Below are 26439 nucleotides of genomic sequence, written 5' to 3'. Positions count from 1 at the left end.
GGCCAAGATCTTTGGGGAAAGGGTATTGTTTCCACAGATCTTGGTACTACCAGCAAAGTCACACTGCCGCCAGTCCCAAATCCCAAAGTGAGCAATATGGTAGAGCAGCAGCACAAGAGCAGGATGGGTGTACTTACATATGGTAGCACATGAAAGAGGGAGCAGGCACGAACGTCACTGCTCCACTTCCATGGTTTCACAAGGTGCTGAATTCTTACTGTGCTCTTCTCATATAAAACTAAATTAACAAAACCAAAATAGGAGATACTTCTTACAGATGTGAAGACAGGGTTTAGCTTTTAAAAGCACCTGAAAAAGAATCACCTGTGCAAGAAGTATTTAACTAATTGCTTAAATTTCATTGTGAATCCATGCTCCAGTGTGTTCAGACACTGCATTTAAATACAGAGATAGTTGTCATTTTACACCAAAGAACCAGCATTTTGAGTTCTATAAAGTGAACAAACATGCACCCAAGATATTCTATTAACTTAAAAATGCTAGAATTAAGTTTTCTAATTATTACAAAGCAAGCTGAATCTTCATCCAAGCTCTCATTTGTTAGTTTACAGGTAAAATCAAACAGTGTTTCCTGCTACACTGAGGGCTTGTCTACATCACAAAGTTGCAGTGCTGGTGAGGCAGTTACAGCGCTGCAACTTAGGAGGTGTACACATCTGCAGGGCATCACCAGCGCTGCAACTCCCTGTTTGCAGTGCTGGCCGTACTCCCGTTTTGTCTCGGGTGTAGAGGATCCAGCGCTGGTAATCAAGTGTAGACACTTACCAGAGCTTTTCTTGATCTCCGTGGAATAAGCAGGTATCCCAGCATACCTGAGGATACCTCTCTGGTCATCAAGCAGGTCTCCTTCCCCGCGGTTTGCTCTCGCGTTCCCCGAACCCCCGTGCAAGCAGGCCTCCTTCCCCGCGGTTTGCAGGGGGGTTCGGGGAACGCGAGAGCAAACCGGGGAAGGAGACCAGCTTCGCCGCGGTTTGCTCTCGCGTTCCCGAACCCCCCTTGAAGCTGCCCAACAGCGCTGCAGTGTGGCCACATCTAACACCACTTGCAGCGCTGGTTGCTGTAAGTGTGGCCACTCTGCAGCGCTGGCCCTATACAGCTGTACTAATACAGCTGTAACAACCAGCGCTGCAAAATTGTAGATGTAGACATACCTTGAGTCAAGCTAGTAAGTCCCTGAAAATGAGGATCTAACTGCAGTGGTGACCCATCTATCTCATGCTACAAGCAGTGGTGTTTTGAAAACAGATATTTCCTTAGCCCTCCTTTCCTCCAATACATAGATACTGACACTAATTCTGCATTTTGAAATCAACAGCTTAGATTCTCCCAGACATATGTGGTTGCCTACATGAGTATTTCACACATGCCTGAACTAGTGCTAAGGAAACACTGGAATGCATGCATGCACGCCTTTCCCTCTTCAGAGACATTCCTGGGTTAACAGGAGAGACTTGTAATTTAACTGCAAAATGACAAATGCTATTTGCCAGGGAAAGACTTCCTGTTTAGTCTTTGAGAGAGACTTAAAGGCAAACCATCACCACTTGGCGAATCTTCACATAAAATTTAGAAATAAAAACTTTGTTATACTTAAAACCAGCCACAACTAAGATGGAAGTTGTGCAGTTGTTTTCACTTTATGTAAACTATGAAGCACAGAATTTCTGTCACCAAGACCTTTCAGGTTAATTGTTATCTTGAAAGAGATGCAGTTACAAGAAGATCTAAAATATTACTTTGTCAAGTTTACTGCCTGCTCCTCAAAGGACAGAAGTTTGTATCTGGGAATAGTCAACTTTGGCACGTTTGCCCATTCAACTACAGTAACAGCTCTTAAAAGAAGAATTGAGTAGACCTAAACTAAATAGACATGACCTTTCATTTCTGTTTTTCCATCAGCTCCCAGAATCCCTGCCAAGATTTCAGGCTGAAGGAATCTTTCAATACACAAGAGAGTCTATCAGTATTCGTGTCCACAGTACAGCATGGACCTATTCAGCACAACTTGTCTATAGTTTTGGAGTGTCAAACAACAAAAGAAAATCAGGAATATAGAAAAAAAAAGTTTTGTGCTGGAATTCACAACCATTTTACTTTGGCGGTCTGCATGGTGTTCTCAGAAGCAATATCCAGTCCTAAAAATGTAATCACATCAGAGGAGGGGGGAAAAAAAACCTGTAGAAAACTCATGGGTAAGTAACAGAGCAGACTCTTAGATAATGAACTAGAATAGTTGCTAACTGCTCAACCATTTATATAAATGGTTCATTACCTAACTAGTTAAGGCCTTCAAGTAAATTGTTTTTATTGGAGCACATGGACTTTTCAGAGTTTGCTCAGCCTTGACCAAGTGCAAGCAAGTGGTGATGCTCAGTGTTTTTAAATGAGTCTCTCCTCCCAGCAACTTTATACACTAGAATGAAAACCTCAATTTCTCTTGTGTAAAAATTGTCACCTGCAAAACCAGAGGCTGTAAGGCATGCTTTCAAGCCTCAGCAGTACCTCCAACTCTTTGGCCTCCTTTTTACTACAAGAAAGATGTGCTCTTAACTCAAGTTACCAAAAATCCTAGCAACAAGACCGTTTGTAGTCTTCACATGAATGACTATGGGGAAGCCTAGAACTTGTGCAAGAAGGATGTGCAAGAGTTACTGGGAAGTTGTCACATCTTCACAGATTCTTATATATAACTGGAAAAAAAATACTGAAGCACAGGTCAAATCATACTGATGCATGGGAGATGTAGAATTACAGCAGATGCCAAGCCAGAGGGGAGTCGGGACAATGGGAAGATATCCCTACTCCAAATATTTAAAATAGAGCAATCCAGTCTCAGACTCAGTACTCCTGCTTAACTAAGATTACATATCTACACAGATGATCAAAATCATGTTGCAAAGCACAGGTATGGTCTAAGCTCCCCTGCTTAATATGCTACCACAGCACCAGCAGTGCAAATGGAATTCTCTAAGGACACAACTAATGTCCTAGCTGTACATAAAAGGTAAATATACTTTCTAATTAAGACCACAAACAAATACAATTTATTGTAAAATATTCACTCAGACTCCAAGAAACAGAAAAATAATAAGTTTTCCATTGTTTTTAAAAGAATCTTACTGCATATATAATTTTCCCTCCACCCCAGAGGGGTGTGTGTGTGTGTAAGATAACTGTCAACAATTCTCCATATTGACTCAGGTGAAGATTGCTTGAGATTGGCAACTCCCCCACCCCCTTTTGGTTGTTTTTTTTTTCCCCCAAAACTCCTCAATCCTGAATTGGCTCTTCCGTGGAAGACACACAAGTCTTAGAAGGCCAATTTTAAAACCCAGTGGTTATTTGAGCTGCTGGGGGAAGATGGCACATCCACACCATAACACCATACCTGAAAAAGGAGGGGGGGGGGAAGAGGGAGCAAAGCAAAGCTTCTGTAAGGAAAGAACATTCCAACAAGACTAGTGCTGGAGTTCATATGCATCTGCCAAGGAGGAGAGCATTGGTCAGATTTACGCTTGTGCAGAAATCAGAGCAAAGATGGGAGAGGAAGTTGTGGCTTATATTGACCCTGGAGCTGCCTAGAGCCAGCTACTAGTTAGTGCAACTCAAGACTTCTGTGGCTGTGTAGCAGTTATGGGAAAAGATCACCCTGGCCACACCCCTCCCAAATCCTGAGCACCTTCTGGTTACGTCTCACTACCTGCCAATCCAGCAGGTAGTGTATTGATCTATTGGGGATTGATTTATCGCTTCTAGTGTAGACACAATAAATCAATCCCCGATCGCTCTGCTGTCGACTCCTGTACTGCACCACGGTGAGAGACCGAAGTGGAGTTGATGGGGGAAGAGGCAGCAGTCGACCCTGCGCCGTGAGGATGGGAGTTAAGTTGACCTAAGATACGTCGACTTCAGCTATGCTATTCTCGTATACGAACCCCCTCCCCTCCAGACCAGGCCTCTGTGCCAAGGGCAGAGTAAACTCAGTGTCAGCAGGCAGGGCTTAGCCTGGGGCGGGGTGGGAGGGGGTCACCTTCCTCTGCAGTATGGAGCATGGATCACTTGCTGGCTTAAACTGTGTAAATGGTGGATTCTCTGTAACCTGAAGCCTTTAACCCGTGATTTGAGGATTTCAATAACTCAGCCAGAGGTTAGAGGTCTATTACAGGAGCGGATGAGTGAGGTTCTGTGGCCTGTGATGTGCAGGAGGTCGGACTAGCTGATCATGATGGCCCCTTCCAGCCTTAAAAATTATAAGGACTTCCTGGTACTAATGAAATCAAGTCCCGACCCTAGTTTCTCATAATCATTGCTGCTGACCACAGGGGTTGACTGGCTTCACAAAATGTCCTTGTTTGTTAACATTGGACAGTCCATGAGGTCTGGCATACTGCACACCCAGCCTTCACTTCTGCTGTGTAAACAGCTGTCTCTATTTACAGGAGGGAGCCTTCTCTTAATCTCCTTCATGTCCCACAATCTCAGTTACAATTACATTTGTACAATATTTAGGAGAGTGAACTACACATATATCAATGAACTATTACTACAAAACTCAGGCAGCGTCCCCCATTGACTTCTGCTGTCCGGAGAGCAGTTGGTACAGAGTTTTCACATAATTCCAGTTGCCTGGAGTCAGCATTTCATACCAGAAGTATGATGGGGAAAAAAATCCCCCTTTCTGGGCTGCTTACTCCTCCCTGCTTCAGGCAAAGATTCCATTGACTTCAGCAGGACCTTAGCCCTGGTAAGAATGTTACTCCTTACTTCAGTCAGGCATACAATTCCACGTGAATACTGATAAAAGCCCTGCTTCCTAAACAGCATGTCTGCAGCCTTATTATATTTTAGGGATGGATACCGTTTAGTGTCCAAAACTAGATTGACAGCCAGCACTGGCAGGATCCACAGGCTCAAAACATGTAGTTTTGTTGCAGTTCCCGAATCAGACAACGGAGTAACCTGTTAACATAGAACATCACTTAGGCGTTGTTCTGAAACATGACCTAATTTTCTGATAACAGAGAGGTGTTTTACCTTTGTACCTGTGCTCCAGTTGTATATGTATCTAGACCTGGATAGACTAAAAATAAAAAATATTGAGAATTTTTTTATGCTAGACTTAACCAAAGCAGACCAAAGTCACCATTTCAGATGCATCTTCAGCTCCCATCCCTGCTTATATTGTAGTAATTTCAATAAGACCAAGGTTCTGATGTGTGAAGTTACTATTCCTGTCAAAGCCATGAAGTGTTTATTGACTAATGTCTGGCAGTTGTTCATATTTTAAGTCTCAGGCCACTTTGTAAGACAAAAATCCTGCCATGGACCCACTCTTCCCTAAACTCCACTCAGAGAATTTTCATTGTATGAACTAAGTAGGTTTGTGTGGATCACTGATGCTCCAGGGACCATAGTTTGAAAGACAGTGGGACTCTGTTGGGGGCGGAAGAGCTCAGAAGATTTCTTACTGAATACTGAAGTAACATTTTAGTGCAGATGGTCTAGCGTAAATTTTGCACGAGTACACTATCAACATGCCAGATCTGGAGGATCATACCCAGTTTACATATACACATTTACTTTTAAAAAATTTGCAAGTACAAGCAAATACTGTACGTGCAATTGTTGCTAGAGTATTAGAAACTGAGTTCACCATCAAGCAACCTAGACAATGACTAAATGGATGAGGAGGAAAGAGAGCCCTTTATATGTATCCAAAGGTTGTAAACCCACAAAGGGAAGGAATTGTTGTGGGTGGTCCAACTTCACTTATATTTGCAGCTTCCTTGATAAAAGGATTAAAAGATCACTAACAATAAATAACTAGGCCTCCCCCGAGATTCACTGGTTTAACTAAAGATATTATGTGGCACTGAGGTAGTTTTAACTGGTGTAGTTTTGTTCTTAGAGCAGTCCCTGAGAAATTGTATCCTCAGTTATGATGAGAAGGCCATTGTGCAACGCCCTTTAGGATTTTTGCATGCCACCTTTGATCACCACTACTTCACCATCTCGTTTCAGCAGGATTTCTTTTTCAAAGAAGTAGCTGTGTCCACAACCTGCAAGTGGAATGGTAGATACAGAAAAAGTGAAACTAACTTGTAGGATCCAAGTCATTTTGGCTCTAAATGAGCATTCTTGTGTTTGTCACAGCTGTTCTACAACTAAAATAAGGAATACTGCTGTTCAGTCACCTTATTTTCAGATGAAAATTGGGCAAGTTGGAAATAAGGATGTTAATGGATTCATATATTTTAAGACCAAAAAAAGGACCATTATTAGCATCAAAAAAGTCAGACCTTCTTGCATGACAAAGGCCATAGAATTTCATCAAGTGATCGAGGCATCTAGCCCAATAACTCATGCTTAAACCAGAGCAGAGCTTTTAAGAGTTATGGGAGTCTGGATTGTTAGCCCTCTCTGTAATGTTACCCTTTTGTGATTCAAGCACACAGGACTGAAATAATACCAGCTCTTTCCAGGTTTGCCACAGACATCCTGTTTGATTGACCTTGCCCAAATCAGTAAGGGTTTATGCCTCATTTCTACACAAGCTGTAAAATCCTCATGGGATGCTGCAGGTTACGTTTGTAGGACACTTAAGAATTCTCAAATAAGTGTTCTAGAAATTCAAGGTGTTCTTGCATACCAAGACACAATGGATCTGCTCTTGGGGGTGTAGATAGATCATTGGTTCATAGGCTATAAAAGGAAAATGAGAAGAATTGGTAAAAGGTCAGGTATGGTAATAGCCCCGCTTTATTCCTAAAGCAAAAGATGTTGGTTGGATTTGTGATCAGCCATAATTAAAATCCTTACACGCAACCACTCATGAGCAATTATGTCTATTGGATATCTTAGTTAGTGCCATCACTCACAGAGCCCTGAGTAACCTTACATAGAGATGTGGAGGACAAATCTTGTCTAGTTTGTTGAGATAATTTCCACCTCATGAAAGGGACAAAGAGGAAGGATTTTAGGAGATTCTAACAGTTCGCCTGGTTTGGGGCAAAGTCTCTTCTAGTAGATGCTGCCGCTGCGGCCATCTCATCCTCCATTTATCAAGACACAAGAAATATTTGTCTGGATGCTGTAGTGACTGGGGCAAGGAACTGACATCTTAGCGAGTAAGCCACCCACAAAACTGCTTTCGGCACTCATTCCCATGTACAGTTCATACCTCCAGGACCATCCAAACTCTGGGATCCCCTCAGCAAACTCTCCCTCTCCACCAAAAATCACAACCATCACAGACAGGATAAGTTAGACAATAGGCACCGAATGAGAATATGGGGGCAAACGAGAGGGAAAGAGGATTACAAGTTATAATCAGCACTTCCATAAACATTTTGTAGTGAAACAATAAACTTGCCCCCTTCAAGGCAAAATAAATAAAAATCTGTAGCTCTAACATTTCATCCAGGAAGTTTGCACAGGTGGGGGAAAGTTTGGTGCTGCTGAAAAGTATGGACCAGTTGGCTTCCACCACAGAAAGCGTATTTTGGAAGTGGCTCTGGGAAGCTGCAGCCACAGGCACTTCATTAACAAAGGGAGCAAGATAAAGATCCAGTTAATGGGATGTCTGTAGGAGCCCCATCACAGCAACTTCCCCGATTCTGAGATTTGAGAGTGAGGACGCAAAGATGCAAGACAGCATCTCTTACCCGCCGGGTACAACAAGGAGGTAAAGTGGAGGCAGTGTTCACAATACACATGTGGGGAAGGGAGCGTTTTCAAGCCCATAAGCAATAGCCAGAAAACTTTTCACAAGCAAAAAACAAAAAACGAAACATTCTCCCCCTCCGCCCTTTCTGGGCTAGGAGAAGGGGATGGGTGAGAAAAACCTTCAAAGCACAAAGCTAGGAGAAGAACTTGCTACCATGGCCACCCAAAAGTCTCTCCCTCTCATTCCAGCTTTGCTGAAAGCTCACAACCACACTATGTTAGGATACCTACCCCTAAAAGCCCCTCAGGCTGAAATACAACCTAAAACAGCAGACTGTTGGAGAATAAAAGTAAACAATGATTAAATACAAAACATCGCAAATTAGAGACAATAAAAACCTCTCTTTCCTCTGCAACAGCAGCTCATTGATTTTTATTTATTTATTTATTTATTGAAGGAGATTAGGTTTCCTCCTGCAGCCGGTCAAAGAGAGAAGAGGGTTGAAGGTAAGGAGAAAAAAAAAAAAAAAAGGCAAAACAAAAAAACTCTTTTAACCCAACACTTCCATGCACGATCAGTCGCCATGCTTAAGATTTTCTCCCCCCTTCCTCGTTCTTGAGCAGACACTGAAACTAGGCCAAAAAACTTTTTCCTGCCCCTCTTTTCTTGTAGCCACTAGAGTGAAATGTGCACAAAGAGACCCCGCGGAGCTATGTTTTCTTAACTACATAGCAGGACTAATTAGATCACAGAAGCAAGGCAGTGATACAGTAACAGTAGCTAAACAACACGACAGAGCGAAGGAGAAGGTTGCACCTTTAACACTTACCATCAGACCTCCACTAGAAAGGCGATGACGTGGAAAACTCAGTAAGATCCCTCCAACAATGCACAGCTTTTTAGTGCTCATGTTTTCTATAATTGCCCCCAGCCATTTTTTGCAGAGCTTTCCACCCCCCTTCTCTCTCGCTGCAAACTTAAGGCTCTGAAAGTGCTGCAGAGGATGGAAAGGAGACAGACTCAGCACAGATTGCCCAGGCACGCCCGGATTCTGCTCCCCTCTGCTGAGAGCTGTGATTGTGGCCGGTACTCGGCTGCATGTGGCTGCTTTAAAGGAGCAGGAAAGCAAATCACATGATACCTACCTCCTCCTCTCCACTCCCCACCCCCCCGTTTCTCCTCCCGGATCCATTCAGCAGCAGCAGCAGATATTGGTGTCAGTGTCATACAGCAGTGGCAGCCTCTTCAGCTGCGGGAAAAGGCAGAGCTGCCCACTCAAGGGTTGCTTGTTTTGGTTTTTGAAGACCACAAACATAGAAGGGCTAGTCCAGTCCAGGAGTGTCCCCTTGAGAGTGTTCTCCAGGGCAGTTTTAAGGGTGAGGTTTGCACTAGCCTAGTAGGTTTTTTGTCCATAATGCATTACAAACACGAAGTGCTTTCAGTGCTAAGCATTATCCATGGTTTTAATAACATTATGTTCTATTTTAGCACCTTCCAGAAGGAGGATTTCAAAGCTCAATGTAGGGTAAATAAAGGATGCCCCAGTGGAGAAAGACTTTAACACATCACTGAAATGCAGGTAAAGGTAAAGGACATAATATGCTGCTGAAACAGTCACCCTGGGGCGAGATGCAAACTTCCTTTAAGGGCAAACATTAACACTACAAATGAATACAGCAGGAAGAGTTTAGATGAGGCATAAAGTGAACTAAGTTGAAATTTAGCCAAGACACCAAAGACCATACCCGTGTACAAAACAAGTTCTTTAGTGTCCACAAGCAGTCAGGGCAGTTGCTGCTCCAGATAAAGACAGCAGTAAGTTTTCTATAATATTCGGTTTCTTCCCAGTTATGCCACCAAGGCTCTCCCTCTTTGGTGTTCAGGTCCTTCAGATGCTCAAGGCTATGTCTCCTCCTCCAATTAGTGATACTTCAGCCAAAGTCCTTTCCTTACTTCAGTTCCTCCAACCACTTAATTATTTTTGTTGCTGTCCTTTGAATGTCCTCCAAATTACAAAGTTTGGAGGTGCCCAGAACTGAATGCAGCGTTCTAGCTGCAATCTCACCAGTGCCACAGAGAGGGCTTATCACTAGCTGGTCTCTGACAGTACGTTTGCTCACAAGTTGCCATATCACAATCTAGAATTAATTCACTCTGTTCACCTCTGCCCTCATTAGTGGTTTCTGGTGTTACTGCTTTTCAGTTATTTATGGGATTCCACAGGGACCACTGCTAACCCTGATTATTTAACATCTTGATACTGCTGAGATCTTAATAAATAGAACATTACCATTTACAGATTAATAGATTGGGAGCCTGTGAAAACATCTATGAGAACTATAAACATGCAAAGGGAACAGAAGAGATAGGAATATGGGCGAGGCATATCAAATGGGAGCCAGCTGGGCAAATATGCAAACAGCAACCAGTAAGAATAACCTGAAACATATATATATATATATATATATATACTATATATATTATTATTCAATGAAATGGAGATAGCTGGGAAGCAGTAATAGCACAAGAGATGAACAGAGGTGATAGTAAAACTGACATAAGCATTTGCACTGCAGTATGGCAGCAAAAAAACCAAACACCCTGTATTCACTTTTCTTTGGACAATGATCATATCTATGTGAGTCTGCACAATGAGGCCATTGGTCATTCAATAATAGATAACTAACACTCAGAACCAGAAAAACAGAAGTTAGAAAAAATTCAGAGAAAGGCAATAAAACAGACTAAGGGTCTGGAAGGACTTGACTTGTGAGGAAAATTAACTACAAAGAGCTTGGCCAGTGTAGGCTACTTATTCTTGGCAGTTAGTATGATGTGATGACGGGGCATCTGTTAATTTTTATAAGTAGAAATCAAGGTGGGGAGAAGAATGTTTTGGGTGGTCTAACCAGGGGTAATTTTTCATCTGTACTTTTATCTTCCTTACAGAGATTTAGAAATAGTTCATCCACATGTAAGAATGTGTCGTCCCTTTCATTTGTATTGCAAGATCAAGGCTTAAATCACTTAGCTAAATCTCCATCCTTTGTACTGTTTTCTTTAACTAATAAGGGAATCTACTTTCCAGCCAATATATTCCCTCATTCAGGGAGCACTGGCAAATTGCACATCATGAATTTGGGACTCAACTTCCTTAATTCCAGGTTCATTATATGCAAGACAGTACTGATGCAGATTATTCAGACAGTCTTATGTTAGCAAGGGCAAGTGAAAAAAATAGAAAGGTAGCACTGGAGACCAGCCAGTAGTGTAGTGAGGAACTTTGGATTCACTAAGCATTGGATTGCCTTCTGTGGTGTCCTCCTGGTAAGGACTGTGTGTCAGGCTAACAACCTGTCCATGCAAAAATGCTTTCTATTATGGAAACATGCCAGAGAGACAAGCCGAGTCTGTCACAGATTTGCAAATACAATAATCAACTGTGGAGAACTATGGTCTGCTGGATGTAAGACAAGATAGTACTGCTCAACCAGCAAGTCCAGCTGATGCTAGGATGATGGAGAATAAAAGCTGCAAGGAAGTTCTTCATCTGAAACAAGGTAGCTTCACAGCTGAGATTAAGACAAGAATTGGGTGTTGGGATATTAGATCACTTTGAAGCACAGATAGAATGATGCAAGTTATCAGAGAAATGAAAATCTTTGGCCTAAGTATACTTGGGCTGATTGAGATGAGGTGGACTAGACAAGGCAAATTATTGTCAGATGGTGTGATGGCTTTATATTCTGGAAGAGAGGATGACAAATACTGGGAAGGAACAGCCTTATTATTTTGCAAGGAAGCTGCTAAATCACTGAAGGAATTGGAACCTGTAAAGCAGTAGTTCTCAAACTTTTGTAGTGGTGATCCCTTTCACACAGCAAGCCTCGGAGGGTGACCCCCCTTACAAATTAAAAACACGTTCTAAAATATTTAACACTATTTTAAATGCTAGAGTTGAAGCGGGGTTTTGGGTGGAGGCTGAAAGCTTGCGATCCCGCAGGTAATAATCCCACAACCCCCTGAGGGGTCACAAGCCCCAGTTTGAGAACCCCTGCTATAGAGTCAAAAATATTGACTGCTTGTTTTGTGATGAACCATGCAACTCACAATTGTTCAGTGTTATGCACCAACAGACAATAGCAATGAACAGACTATTTCTATGGAAGATTGTAGTACATCCTTGGAAGAACAATAAATATGACATTGTTTCCTTGTGGGAGATCTAATGCATAGGTTGGTGATGATAATACTGGATATGAAGGCATTATGGGCAGACATGGCATCCCAGGACAGACTGACAATAGAGAACATTTTGTTGAACTTTGTGTGACCTGTGCAATCTTTGCACTGGGGGATACACTGTTTTCACACAAAGACAGACATAAACTGACATGGAGATCAAATGATGGCTTCACCCACAAACAGCTTGACCATATATTACTGTTAGTAGGTGCTGGAGAAGATTGCTGTTGAACTCTAGGGTGTATATTAATGCTGATGTTGGAAATGACCACCATCTTGTTATTGAGACAATCAAAAATAAAACTAAAGAAGGCAACTTCATGCAAGGTATGATACCAGAAAGCTAGCAGATCCACCAGTGAACGTGTATTTCAACCTGTAGCTTAGCAATAGATAGATCTGAAGAGTTAAAAGAAACTGATAGAAGACACAAAAGAACAATGGCAGTTTTTCAAAGAAGTAAGTGTGAATGCAGCCAGAACTACAATGGGGATGAGAAAGTCTCAGAAAGAATGGCTCCAAGTAATTACATGAAGAGAGGAAAGAATTAAAGAAAAGAATCCAACAAGAACAAGACAGCAGTAAGAGCTATACTGCCACAAGAATATGTGGACAAAGACAAGGAAGTTAAGAGATCATCCAGAAGAGAATGGATGGAAAATTAAGCTAGAGAAGCTGAAGAGGTGTACAAGAAAGGGGATTCTAAAAAGCTTCTGCTAGTATCTAAAAAACTCACATGGCAAGTCTTGGACCTTGTAGTGGCATTATGAAGTTCAAGATGGTACAATTTTAACTTCAGACGAAGGACAGAGAGCCCCATTGGCTGGAACATCTCCAGGCTATGCTCAACCAGCCAGAACCACACACTGAGCTATCTGCAAAATAGCAGACTTACCTGTATAACTAGAATTAATACCCTTTGAGGCAGTAACTGAGACCATAAACCATCTGAAGAGTGGTGAAGCACCAAACTGTGATAAGATAGATGCTGAAAAGTTAAAAATTGGAGAGGAAGTGATTGTGATTTACATGTGCATGTTGTAAAGCAGTGGTCCCCAACGTGGTACCTGCGGGCACCATGACGCCCTCCGGGGCATTTATGTGTGTCCGCTAGTGCGCAGCAGGGGAGAGAAGCTGTGGCCCTGCACCTGCCGGGGACAGAGAACTCAGGCTGCGGGCACAGTGTTCTCTGTTCCTGGCAGGAGTGGGGCCTGCCTAGTGCCCCACTGGGGAGAGAAGCTGCGTCCCTGTGTCTGCCAGGGACAGAGAGGTCCGGGGCTGAAGGTGCCAGTGTTTTTGGTTCCTGGCAGGCACGGGACCCGCCTAATGCCCAGCAGGGGAGAGAATCCAGGCCCCCACGCCTGCTGAGAACAGAGTGCTCCGGGGCTGCGGGTGCCAGTGTTCTCTGTCCTCGTGGCTTCTTTCTGGCTTCTCTCTTCTCTTTGGATTCATATATTATGCAATATTAAATACTTTTTTTGTATTATTTAATGTACAAATACAAAATAAGCCTTGAAAAATTGTTGGCGCCCGCCACACTCTTCTGAAAACATGAATGTGCCAGTGGTCACAAAAAGGTTGGGGACCACTGGTGTAAAGAATGGTTTGGGAAAAGGAGATTTGTCCTAAAGATTGGAGAAGAGGTATGTGACGTTATTGACATGAACTGTGACTGTATAGATCATTGTTGCAACCAAGGTCCTATAGTTGCACCAAATCTTGTACAAAGGAGGTCAAGTGAGGTGTCTATGAAAAGGTTGTAATTTGCTGGTTATGATTACGCTGTCGGTATGTATGTATCATTTTTGTATTTGAAGTTACGAATATTGGCTGTATTCTTGTATCTCAATGTGTTTGCTTCTAAGTAGCATCAGTGAAGCATTTGGTCAGCTTCTTGAAAAAGGACTATTCTGAGCCCTCGTCCAGACTAACCCGCGGCATCGGCGGGTTAAAATCGATAGCTCGGGGATCGATATATCGCGTCTAATCTGGACGCGATGTATCGATCCCCGAGCGCGCTTACATCGATTCTGGAACTCCATCAATCCGAACAGAGTTCCGGAATCGACACGGAGAGCCGCGGACATCGATGCCGCGCCGTCCAGACTGGTGAGTACCTCGATTTTAGAAATTCGACTTCAGCTACGTTATTCCCGTAGCTGAAGTTGCGTATCTAAAATCGATTTTAATACCTAGTCTGGACGTGGCCTGAGTAAGTGCCCAATCAAGAAACATTTAACTGACAATGGACCTTGGGAGAATCCAATCCACATCTGAGGAGCCTTCCTGGGAACGTTCAAGGCAGCATGTGAGCAATGGCTGCTGCCTGCAAACTGAGTCATGCATGGACATGTGACTTGCCCATGTGATTCCAAACTCCATCTTGCTGCTGTGATTTTCCATGATAAGAACAAAGGGGTCATTCCACATGGCAGAGGATATAAAAGGCCCTGGACACCCCCCCATTTTGTCCTCAATCCTGCTTCTGACCTCTGGAGAAACTGTGCTTGAAACTGAAGCTCTGAACAAAGAACTGAACAACCCGTCCAAGCTGGGGTGTTTGTACTCCAGAGACTTGATTGTTTAAATCATCAGTGATCCCATAAAGCCTGAAACAAGCCCAAACTAAGAACTTTGCAATTGTTGTATTTTATTCCATTTAACCAATTTGAACTCTCATCTATATTTCTTTTTTTTAATGAATAAACCTTTAGATTTTAGATTCTAAAGGAGTGGCAACAGTGTGATTTCTGGGTGAGATCTGACTGGTATATTGACCTGGGTCTGGGGCTTGGTCCTTTGGGATTGGGAGAATCTTTTTTTTTTCTTTTATTGTAGTATTGGTTTTCATAACCATTCATCCCCATAAGGAATGGTGCTTGTGGTGATACAAGGGGACTGGAGTATCTGAGGGAATTGCTTGTATGACTTCTGGTTAGCCACTGGGGTAAAACTGAAGTCCTCTCTGTTTGGCTGGTTTTGGTGTGCCTTAGTAGTGAAGGACCCCACGGTCTTGGGCTGTGACTGCCCTGCTCTAAGCATTTGTCCTGAATGATACTTTCCGTAGAATCCCACCAAAGGCCACTTTGTTACAAAGGCTGTCATCTGTAAAATCGGCCTGAAAAGCTTATTTGTGATAACAGAGAGGGGTGACACTCCTATCCGACCTGGAAAAGGGTTTATATTATTATTTTGAATAGGATGAAAACTGCCATTGATAAACTAACCATCAGGCATCTTGCCATAGAGTACAGAATGGACTACTTTTTATGGTTATGCAAGTGCTGGTGGGTCAATGGGGACACTTCATTGACATCAAAGTTGGTGGCTGGTCAGGGAAGGTGCATGACATTTGCCTCTTGCAGAACATGGGACTGTCAGAAAGCTACGAGCAGGCACATTCTTCCTACGGTCGATTACCATTGACAATGTTAAGATGCCAGTAATGACCCTGGGGGGACCCAACTTACCCCTTGGTCCCCTGGCTCATGAAGCTATACACAAGCCACCATGTCAAGCCCAAGGAAAGAGTCAGCTACTGGCTCGCAATGTGCAGAAAGTAAGTTGAATTGCTTTTGGTAGACTGAAGGAGCCCTGGCATTGTTTACCCACAAGACTGAATCTCAGTGAAAAAAAATATCCCAATGGTTATAGCTGCCTTCTGTGTCCTGCATAATATCTGTGAAGCAAAGGGGGGGAAAGTTGCTGCTGGAGCAGAAGGTGGGGGTGGAGCAGATTGTCTGTTAAGTTTGAACTGCCAACACAAGGGCTATTAAAGAGCACATAAGCTACAAGTGGAGCTATAAAGCTCGGGAGGCTTTGAAAGAGCACTTTAACGGTACGCCACTTTAATACACTGTGGTGTACGGGCTCTTCCTGGCCTGTTAGGAATTGTGTGGTGCTGGGTGTACGTTTATGAATATAACACTGTTGATGCACCTATTAATTTTGTGGTGCTTGCTGTACATTTATGATTATAGCACTGTATTTGTTGCTGATCCCATGAGTTGTGTCATGCTGTACATAACTAGTAAAGTAGTTGCTTTCAGAATTGCAAGGTACCTGCAGCATATGTTGTGAACTAATAAAAGAGGAATTATTTTTCAAAAAGAATTTTATTCAGTAACAAAACCAATGCGAAGAAAAATATGTGCAATTTAAAAGCAAATGCATTAAATACTTAATAAATTAATGGAACAGAGCTTAACAATGGGGAAAGAACATTCATATGCATTTTCTCTACATATACAGCAACCGTGGCTTTCACAGGTCAGCGTAATGTGAAGCTGTGGTTGTCCTTAATGTCCCCCAGTGTGGAGCAGCAAGGATAGGGATGTGGACACTGGTGCCACATGGAATGTTGTGGGGGTTGTAGGGAGGTGCTGTAGTGGAGTTCTCCACGGACTGCAAAGGGAGGCAAGCCAATAACTGTTGAACCTGTAGGCCCACAAAAGTCTGCAGCATAGGCGCCGACTCCGTGGGTGCTTCACGGAGGAAAAAAATGCTCCACGGCAGCCCCCCCATCAGTGCCTCCTCCTCCGCCCACCAGCGACCTCACCGATCAGCACCTCCCCCTCCCACCCAGCACCTTCTACCCACTGTGATCAGCTGTTCTGCATCATGCAGGGGGAGTGGGAGCAGCGAGGGCCGGGCACGCTCAGGGGAGTGAGCAGAATGGGGGTGGGGAAGAGGTGGGGCAGGGGCAAGAAGAGGCAGGGTGGAGGCAGGGCCTTGGGAGAAGAGGTGGAACGGGGGAGGGCCTGGGGCAGAGCCGTGGGGGAGCACTCCCCCCAGCACATTAGTAACTTGGTGTGCATGCTCTGTAGCATCCATGGGCGGCGGGTGTAACCCCTCCCCTTCCTTTGAGGAGGCTAGGCCCTGGCTCCGACCCTTCCACCCACGCCCTCCCCATGGCCAGAGCCCTGAGCCCTCTTGTCTCCCACCTGCAGCCAAAGCCCCAAGCCCTCTCCCCCCACCCAGAGGAGCCACAGGCCATCCGCAGCACGGAATACTCCTTCCTCTCAGCTGGAGGAGCCCCAGGCTGGCGGAAGCCCCAAGCCTCCTCCCCCCACTGCCTGCCCACTCCAAGGAGCTGGCCAAAGCCCCCTGCCCATAGGAGCCCCAGGCTGGCCAAAGCCGTGCCATGCCTACCCTCCCAGGACACAACCTGCGCAGGGGAAAAGCATCTGTTAGAAGATGCTTTTGATATACCCCATGCAGGTTCCGGGGTGGCTGAGGAGGCGGCGCTATGTGCCTCCTCAGCTGTCCAGGAACCTGCATGGGGCATAATTAGCAAAAACTTCGCCACCAACCCCACAACTGGGGGTCCAGCAGCCCCAGCAGCGCCCGGGGAAGCAGAGCCTCTCCTGGCCTACTATACTCACTGTCCATGGCAGCATCTGCGTTTGCTGCCAGAGAAGCCCCATTATGTACTGGTGCATCTTTAGGAACACAGGACCATTTAGAAATTAAGATTTCCTGGACAGACATCAGGATATGTTTCTATGGGCACAACATTCTGAAGAATCAGAGCAGGCTGTGCAGTGGGGACAGAGGGACGGTGAAGAAAATTGGCAGCATGTGACCTCCAGAAGAAGAAAAAGGAGCATTTATGTACCAGCAATGCAGATACAGATGAGCTGTTTTCATGTTCTCTCCACAGGTACTAATGCAGAGAGTGGACTGGATGATACATCTGAGGGAAGGGAGCAGAAGGAGACTCCACCAACTGGAAGGCATGAGAAGCACTGTCCTAGGGATGGTGGTTCCAAGACTACTTCTCTCAAGAGAAGGAGGTGGGTGGTGGTGGTCAGGGACTCCCTCCTAAGGGGGACTGAGTCATCTATCTGCTGTTCTGACTGGGAAAGACGAGAAATGTGCTGCTTGGCAGGTGCTAGGATTCATGATGTGATGGAGAGACTGCCGAGACTGATCAAGCCCTCGGATCGCTACCCCTTCCTGCTTCTCCACATGAGCATCAGTGATACTGCCAAGAATGACCTTGAGCAGATCACTACAGACTACATGGCTCTGGGAAGAAGGATAAAGGAGTTTGAGGCGCAAGTGGTGTTCTTGTCCATCCTCCCTGTGGAAGGAAAAGGCCTGGCTCGAGACTGTCAAATTGTGGAAGTCAATGAATGGCTACGCAGATGGTGTCGGAGAGAAGGCTTTGGATTCTTTGACCATGGGATGGTGTTTCAAGAAGAAGGATTGCTAGGCAGAGACAGGCTCCACCTAATGAAGAGAGGGAAGAGCATCTTCGCAAGCAGGCTGGCTAACCTAGTGAGGAGGGCTTTAAACTAGGTTCACCAGGAGAAGGAGACCAAAGCCCTGAGGTAAGTGGAGAAATGGGATACCAGGAGGAAGCATGAGCAGGAGAGTGCAAGAGGGGAGGACTCCTGCCTCAAACTGAGAAAGCAGGACAATCAGCAAGTTATCGTAAGTGTCTATACACAAATGCAAGAAGCCTGGGAAACAAGCTGAGAGAACTGGAAGTCCTGTGTAGCGGGGTGGTCACCCATTCCTGCCCTGAAGGGCTTGAAATCAGCCGTGGGAGAGGGCTGAGACTGTGAGAGGGCTGGTGCTAGGAAAGCAGCAAGCCTGAGCTGATTGGGGAAAGCAGCCTCAGATGGGGGCCATGCCCCAATCAGGCCAAAGCTGGCTTAATTAGGGCCCAGCTGGCCCTTATAAGAGGGCAGTGAGCCAGGAGCAGACAGTCTCCTCTAGCGGTAGAAGGAGATGGGCCTGGCTGCTGGGAGCTAGAGAAGGTACCTGGAGTGGAGCAGGGCTGGGGGATGGCTATGGGAGCTGGGGAGCTCTGGCCTGGAAACCCCCCAGGCTGCGACCTAGTATAAAGCCAAACAGGTACTGGGGTAGCATGGAACAGTCCAAGGCTAGGCAGAGTCCTAGGCAGGTCCAAACCCAACTTTGCCTGTGATGAGTGGCTTATACTGCAGTCTGCCCCAGGGGCCGGGGCCGGGCCGGGGACTAGTTGGTGATTGGCAGTAGCCTACGACTGAGATGATGCAGGGATAGTGGGTGGGGGTTCCCCTGAGTGGGGAGACCCATGGAAATGGTGGTGGTACTGCCTGGGGGCAGCACCTAGACAAAGGGTCATCCGGGGTCTGGGAGGGACATGGGGCCAGCACAGGGCAAGACATCAGCTGACAGAGGATGCTCAGGAGGCTGGAGAGCTAATTCCCAGAAGATACCAGCAGGAGGCGCCGCAGGGGTGAGTCTGTGCATGCTTACATACTGGCACAGTCAAGGAATTATGATGTGATTGGAATAGCAGAGACTTGGTGGGATAATTCACATGACTGGACTACTGTCATGGATGGATATAAACTGTTTAGGAAGGACAGGCAAGGCAGAAAAGGTGGGGGAACTGCATTGTATGTAAGAGAGCAGTATGACTGCTCAGAGCTCCAGTATGAAACTGCAGAAAAACCTGAGAGTCTCTGGATTATGTTTAGAAGTGTGAGCAACAAGGGTGATGTCATGGTGGGATTCTGCTATCGATCACCAGACCAGGGGGATAAGGTGGACGAGGCTTTCTTCTGGCAACTAACAAGTTACTAGAGCACAAGCCCTGGTTCTCATGCGGGATGTCACCCCGATATCTGCTGGGAGAGCAATACAGTGGTGCACAGACAATCCAGGAAGTTTTTGGAAAGTGTAGGGGACAATTTCCTGGTGTAAGTGCTGGAGGAACCAACTAGGGGCAGAGCTCTTCTTGACCTGCTGCTCACAAACAAGGAAGAATTAGTAGGGGATGCAAAAGTGGATGGGAACCTGGAAGGCAGTGACCATGAGATGGTCAAGTTCAGGATCCTGACACACAGAAGAAAGGAGAGCAACAGAATATGGACCCTGGACTTCAGAAAAGCAGACTTTGACACCCTCAGGGAACTGATGGGCAGGATCCCCTGGGAGAATAACATGAGGGGGAAAGGAGTCCAGGACAGCTGGCTGTATTTTAAAAAATGCTTATTGAGGTTATAGGAACAAACCGCCCCAATGTGTAGAAAGAAGAGTAAATATGGAAGGAGACCAGCTTGGCTTAACAGTGAAATCCTTGCTGAGTTTAAACACACACAAAAAAGAAGCTTACAAGAAGTGGAAGATTGGACAAATGAGCAGCGAAGAGTATAAAAATATTGCTCCGGCATGCAGGAGTGAAATCAGGAAGGCCAAATAACACTTGGAGTTGCAGCTAGCAAGATATATTAAGAGTAACAAGAAGGGTTTCTTCAGGTATGCTAGCAACAAGAAGAAGGTCAAGGAAAGTATGGGCCCCTTACTGAATAGAGGAGGCAACCTAGTGACAGAGAATGTGGAAAAAGCTAATGTACTCAATGCTTTTTTTGCCTCTGTCTTCAAGAACAAGGTCAGCTCCCAGACTACTGCACTGGGCAGCACAGTATGGAGAGGAGGTGACCAGCTCTCTGTGGAGAAAGAAGTGGTTCAGGACTATTTAGACAAGCTGGATGAGCACAAGTCCATGGGGCTAGATGCACTGCATCCGAGGATGCTAAAGGAGTTGGCGGATGTGATTGCAGAGCCATTGGCCATTATTTCTGAAAACTTGTGGCCATCGGGGGAGGACCCGGATGACTGGAAAAAGGCTAATGTAGTCCCATCTTCAAAAAAGGAAGATGGAGGATCTGCGGAACTACAGGCCAGTCAGCCTCACCTCAGTCCCTGGAAAAATCATGGAGCAGGTCCTCCAAGAATCAATTCTGAAGCACTTAGAGGAGAGGAAAGTGAACAGGAACAGTCAGCATGGATTCACTAAGGGCAAGTCATGCCTGACTAACCTAACTGCCTTCTATGATGAGATAACTGGCTCTGTGGATGAGGGTAAAGCAGTGGACGTGTTATTCCTTGACTCTAGCAAAGCTTTTGATACGGTCTCCCACATTATTCTTGCCAGCAAGTTAAAGAAGTATGGGCTGGATGAATGGACTATAAGGTGGATAAAAAACTGGCTATATCATCGGGCTCAGTGGGTAGTGATCAATGTCTAGTTGACAGCCAATATCAAGCAGAGTGCCCCAAGGGTTGGTCCTGTGACCAGTTTTGTTCAACATGTTAATTAATGATCTGGAGGATGGCATGGATTGCACCCTCAGCAAGTTTGCAGATGACACTAAACTGGGAGGAGTGTAGATAAGGTGGAGGGTAGGGATAGGATACAGAGAGACCTAGACAAATTAGAGGATTGGGCCAAAAGAAATCTGATGAGGTTCAACAAGGACAAGTGCAGAGTCCTGCACTTAGGACAGAAGAATCCCATGCACTGCTACAGACTAGGGACTGAGCAGCTAGGCAGCAGTTCCACAGAAAAGGACCTAGGGGTTACAGTGGACAAGAAGGTGGATATGAGTCGACAGTGTGCCCTTGTTGCCAAGAAGGCTAACGGCATTTTGGGCTATATATGTAGGAGCATTCCCCTCTATTTGACATTGATGAGGCTTCCTCTGGAGTACTATGTCCAGTTTTGGGCCCCACACTACAAGAAGGATGTGGAAAAATTGAAAAGAGTCCTGTGGAGGGCAACAGAAATGATTAGGGGACTGGAGCACGTGATTTATGAGGCGAGGCTGAGGGAACTGGGATTCTTTAATCTGCAGAAGAGAAGAATAAGGGGGGATTTGATAGCTGCTTTCAACTACCTGAAGGGGTTTCCAGACTGTTCTCAGTGGTACCTGATGACAGAACAAGGAGTAATGGTCTCAAGTTGCAGTGGGGGAGGTTTAGGTTGGATATTAGGAAAAACTTTTTCACTAGAAGGGTGGTGAAGCACTGGAATGGGTTCCCTAGGGAGGTGGTGGAATCTCCTTCCTTAGAGGTTCTTAAGGTCAGGTTTGACAAAGCCCTGGCTGGGATGATTTAGTTGGAGATTGGTCCTGCTCTGAGCAGGGGGTTGGACTAGATGACCTCCTGAGGTCCCTTCCAATCCTGATATTCTATGATCTCCCTCTTCTTCCTGTGCCTTTCTCCTGTCTGCTCTTTCCTTCTCCAGGCTGTCTGCAATAGTCACCCTCCAGGTCTTCGCCATGGTCTGATGCAACATTGGCTTGCAGGATCTCCTTGAACATGCCATCCAAGTCCTCTTCTTTCTCCTTATTTGGCTCAGGTGTGGGGAGGGAAACCCCTCAAAGCCCCAATGGCAGCAGCTACAGATAAAACACACAAAGGTGACTATACTGACAGCAGTACAGTCACAACAGAAAGTGACAGTCAACGTTCAGAACTTCCTTCCCTTGCTCCCCTAAAGTTTGAAACAAGACTTGATTATGCACACTCCTGCTTTGATCTACTTGTTCATGGCACCAGTCACAGTAGGAGCCAGGGGTGCGAGAAATGAGGAGGGAATTGCTTGGTTGCATGAAACGGACTATAGGGCAATGGCATTGAATACTGACGCCATTTTCCACAGGCAGTGGTGATGTTAGCTGATCTCGCACCCCTGAGGTTCACAAAGGCACGAGGAGCACAGCTGCGGAAGCTGCCTGGGGAATGAAACCAGATAAATCTTTGCCTCTGTTTTGTACTGCTACCTCTTCCATTAATGAAAAGTCGATAGCTGTGTCCTGTTAAGTTAGGGGTGCTATCAATACATCACTGTAATGGAAAATACAATTACACACTTACCCGAGGTACCTTCCCTGAGCTCGACTGCCAGGATTGACTGGACTACGATGGAGTCTCAAAGAGGTCCTGATTTGTAGCATAGCTAGATTCCCCTGTCACGTGTCTCCCATCCTCCTCATCCTTGTTATTTATTCCGGGGGCCTGTGATCAGGCATCTTGGAGGAATCCACAGTGGTGTGCAGGTTGGTGGTGAAGTCTCCAACTATCACATGCAGTTCTTTGTAAGAGTGGCAGGTCTGCAGCTCAGCACCAGATCAACTGTTAGCCTCCTTGGCCTTCTGATATGCCTGACAGTTCCTTTGCTTTCATGTGGCGCCGCTGCTGGTCTCTGTCAGACCTCTTTTCCTGCATCCCCTATGCAATCTGCTCATAGATGTCCACATTTCTATGCATCTGAAGAAATGGGTATTCACCCATGAAAGCTCATGCTCCAAAACGTCTGTTAGTCTATAAGGTGCCACAGGATTCTTTGCTGCTTTTACAGATCCAGACTAACACGGCTACCCCTCTGATACTTGACACATTTCGGTGACTGGTCGGTAGTTGTGCTTGCACAGCCTCTTCTCCCCATAGGCCTAGGAAATCCAATATCTCCTGTCTGCTCCAAACCAGAGCACATCTGGACTGTGTAGCTGGCATGGTGGGCTGCGCAGTTGCACATAACAATGGAGAGCTGCTAGGTGTGCTTGCCAAGCTGGACAATCAAGAACAGGTATTTCAAATATTGGTGGGGCCATAAGAGTGGTTGAGCTTTCAGTCTCCATGACCCCATAGCAGTAGTGTTCATAACTGTGACCAGAGGAGTCAGTGTGGGGCATTTTGGGACAGCTGCTGGAGGACTGTTAGGATTGACATAAGTAAACCTCTTCATCCAGGGCCGGTGCTACCATTAAAGCAAACTAGGAAGTTGCCTAGGGCGCCAAGATTTGGGGGCGCCAAAAAGTGGTGCCCCCCAATTTTTTTTTTACAGCGGTTCCTCCCCAAGCGCGCCATCACCGCTCCACTTCTCCCACCTCCCAGGCTTTCAGTGCCAATCAGCTGTTTGGCACGGCAAGCCTGGGAGGGGAGGAGAATTACAGCGGGAGCAGCGTGCTCTGGGAGGATGCAGAGCAGAGGTAAGCTGGGATGGGGAGGTGCCACACGGCTTCCTGGGAGAGGGGAGCTGCCGCAGGGGGGGCACCTCAGGGCAGAGGGGGGGCAGGGAGCTCCCACAGGGCTTGGGGGGGAGCGCAAGGTGGAAGTTTTGCCTAGGGCACGAAACTTCCTTGCACCGGCACTGTCTCCAGCACATCAAAGAACTACAAACTATCCTGAAAGATGATCCCTCACTCTCACAGATCTTGGGAGACAGACCTGTCCTCGCTTACAGACAGTCCCCCAACCTGAAGCAAATACTCACCAGCAACCACACACCACAGAATAAAAACACTAACCCAGGAACTTATCCTTGCAACAAAGCCCGATGCCAACTCTGTCCACATATCTATTCAAGTGACATCATCATAGGACCTAATCACATCAGCCATGCCATCAGGGGCTCGTTCACCTGCACATCTACCAATGTAATATATGCCATCATGTGCCAGCAATGCCCCTCTGCCATGTACATTGGCCAAACTGGACAGTCTCTATGCAAAAGAATAAATGGACACAAATCTGACATCAGGAATCATAACATTCAAAAACCAGTAGGAGAACACTTCAGCCTCTCTGGCCACTCAGCAACAGACTTAAAGGTGGCAATCTTGCAACAGAAAAGCTTAAAAACAGACTCCAACAAGAAACTGCTGAACTTGAATTGATATGCAAACTAGATAACATCAATCTAGGCTTGAATAAAGAGTGGGAATGGCTGAGCCATTACACACACAAAGGGTATGGCTACATTTGGAATTTCAAAGCGCTGCCACGGCAGCGCTGCAGGAGCGCTGCCGCGGCAGCGCTTTGAAGTGTGAGTGTAGTCAGAGCGGCAGCACTGGGAGAGAGCTCTCCCAGCGCTGCATGTAAACCACATCCCTTACGGGTGTAGCGTGCAGTGCTGGGAGCCGTGCTCCCAGCGCTGCTGCCCTGATTACACTGATGCTTTACAGCACTGTATCTTGCAGCGCTCAGGGGGGTGTTTTTTCACACCCCAGTTGCAGCGCTGTAAAGTGTGAGTGTAGCCAAGCCCTACCAGAAGTTTTGGAGCATGAGCTTTCGTGGGTGAATACCCACTTCGTCGGATGCATGTGATACTTAAGTAATTCAGTGTCTACACTCCTGCTACGTCAACCTCAACACTGCTCAGGGAGGTGGTGTAACTTAGTCGCTGTAACAGAGTGCTCCCATTGGTGAGAGACAAAGTTAAATGTAGACACATGCACAACTAGCGTGATGCAAGGTGACATCAGTCAACCTAACTGTATAGAGTAGACCAGGCCTGAGGCACCATGCAAGCACAGAGGTCCAGCCACGTACCACTGAAAATCAAGGGATAGATTTTAATTGCCTTACAAACAGTGAGCAGTACTTTACTTTGTTAATAGTCCCTTTTGAAGTGAATGGAGTACGGCTGTACTCAACAGGAGTCATGCTATCGGACTCTGACCCCTAACACAAAAAAAGTTTGTTCAGATAAAGAATTACATAATAATCATACGTAAGCATCTTTCATCTCTATCTTCTCCAATCACCCACAAATCTCCAGCATTTCTCTGCTGCATTACACCACATCTATGCAAAGTGGCTGTAGAAAACTACCATTCTGATAGACAGGGCAGTGGAGAAACAGGCCCACTGTTGGTTTATAAGCCAATCACTAGCCGCTATTGCCTCTTCTCAGCTACTCATAGTGCAGAATCTGTACTTACAGCTGCAAATTTTCTGATATTATCCACTCAGGAACTCACCTATTTGCAGCTGATAATTAATTTGTCATTGGCTCCCTTAGGTTTCTTTGAACACTTTAGCCTCACCCACTCAAGCCCCAATCCTGCAATCAGCTGCATTCAGGTGCAGGAGTCTTCCCATGCAGAGATCCTTGCTGAATCAGGCCTACAGGCCAGATTTTCAAAGGTATTTAGGTGCCTAAATGTGCAGATAGGCACCTAGTAGTATTTTCAGAAGTACCTGGTATCTAACTCCCATTGATTTCAATGGAAATTAGGTGCCTCGGTGCTTTTGAAAATCCCACTAGGTACCTATCTTCATCTTGAGGCCCCTAAATACCTTTGAAAATCTGGCCCTATGCACTAAACTACCACACAGATCACAACTCTCTTTCTCTCTTTTAAGGGATCAATATTTTCCCTTATTCAGCTGTTTTCTCATTTTATTTGATCCCCCAGAGCTCAAAATTAACATGAATAGAATGTAAAATGACTCAAGAGATGCAATTCTTAGAACAACTTCTAAATTTCAGAGGAAATTTTGAGGCAGACTGTTGTAAAGAGAAATATGCTCTAGCTCAACCACAACATATGGGCTTGAGGCAGGAATTACTGGATGAAATTCCATAGCCTGTGTTAGGCAGGAGGTCAGACTATGTAATTGTGATGGTCTGTTCTGGCCTTAAAATCTAGGAATCTATAAAATTCTAGCAGCCTCACAAGGCTCCAAAGTCAACTGGACTTACTTCCATGTCTGTGGGCCTGAGATCGATCTCTCATATGCTTGATTTATAATGATATAACTCCACTACCTTCAATACTTACTCCTGATTTGCACCAGTGTGAGACCACAATCAGGCCTTGAGTATAAATAACAACACGTGAACATACAAAAGGTTGGACAAACAAAGCCCTAATTATAACCAAATGATTGCTTGTAAAGACTTGTTTGAGACTATCACTGTATCTGGAAGTAGGCTT

At 45.5% G+C, this 26439-nt stretch overlaps 1 protein-coding gene across 2 annotated transcripts in view; it reads right to left on the bottom strand.

The window, feature by feature from the left end:
* Positions 1-26439, bottom strand: part of LOC115655863 (protein wntless homolog) — a 143599-nt gene that overhangs the window by 64433 nt on the left and 52727 nt on the right. The window contains exon 1 of one of the 2 annotated variants that reach the window (XM_030571817.1): positions 8517-8661. The exons of the other annotated variant lie outside the window; for it this stretch is intronic. The gene's annotated coding sequence lies outside the window, so the exon portion shown is untranslated. Of the gene's footprint in view, positions 1-8516; positions 8662-26439 lie in introns of those variants that run through there. 2 annotated transcript variants of the gene reach the window in all.

Source organism: Gopherus evgoodei, chromosome 8 (assembly GCF_007399415.2).
Source record: "Gopherus evgoodei ecotype Sinaloan lineage chromosome 8, rGopEvg1_v1.p, whole genome shotgun sequence".
In the NCBI taxonomy this organism is placed as follows: Eukaryota; Metazoa; Chordata; order Testudines; family Testudinidae; genus Gopherus; species Gopherus evgoodei.
The sequence above is the reverse complement of the archived record's forward strand: the minus strand, read 5'-3'. Positions and strand labels throughout refer to the sequence as shown.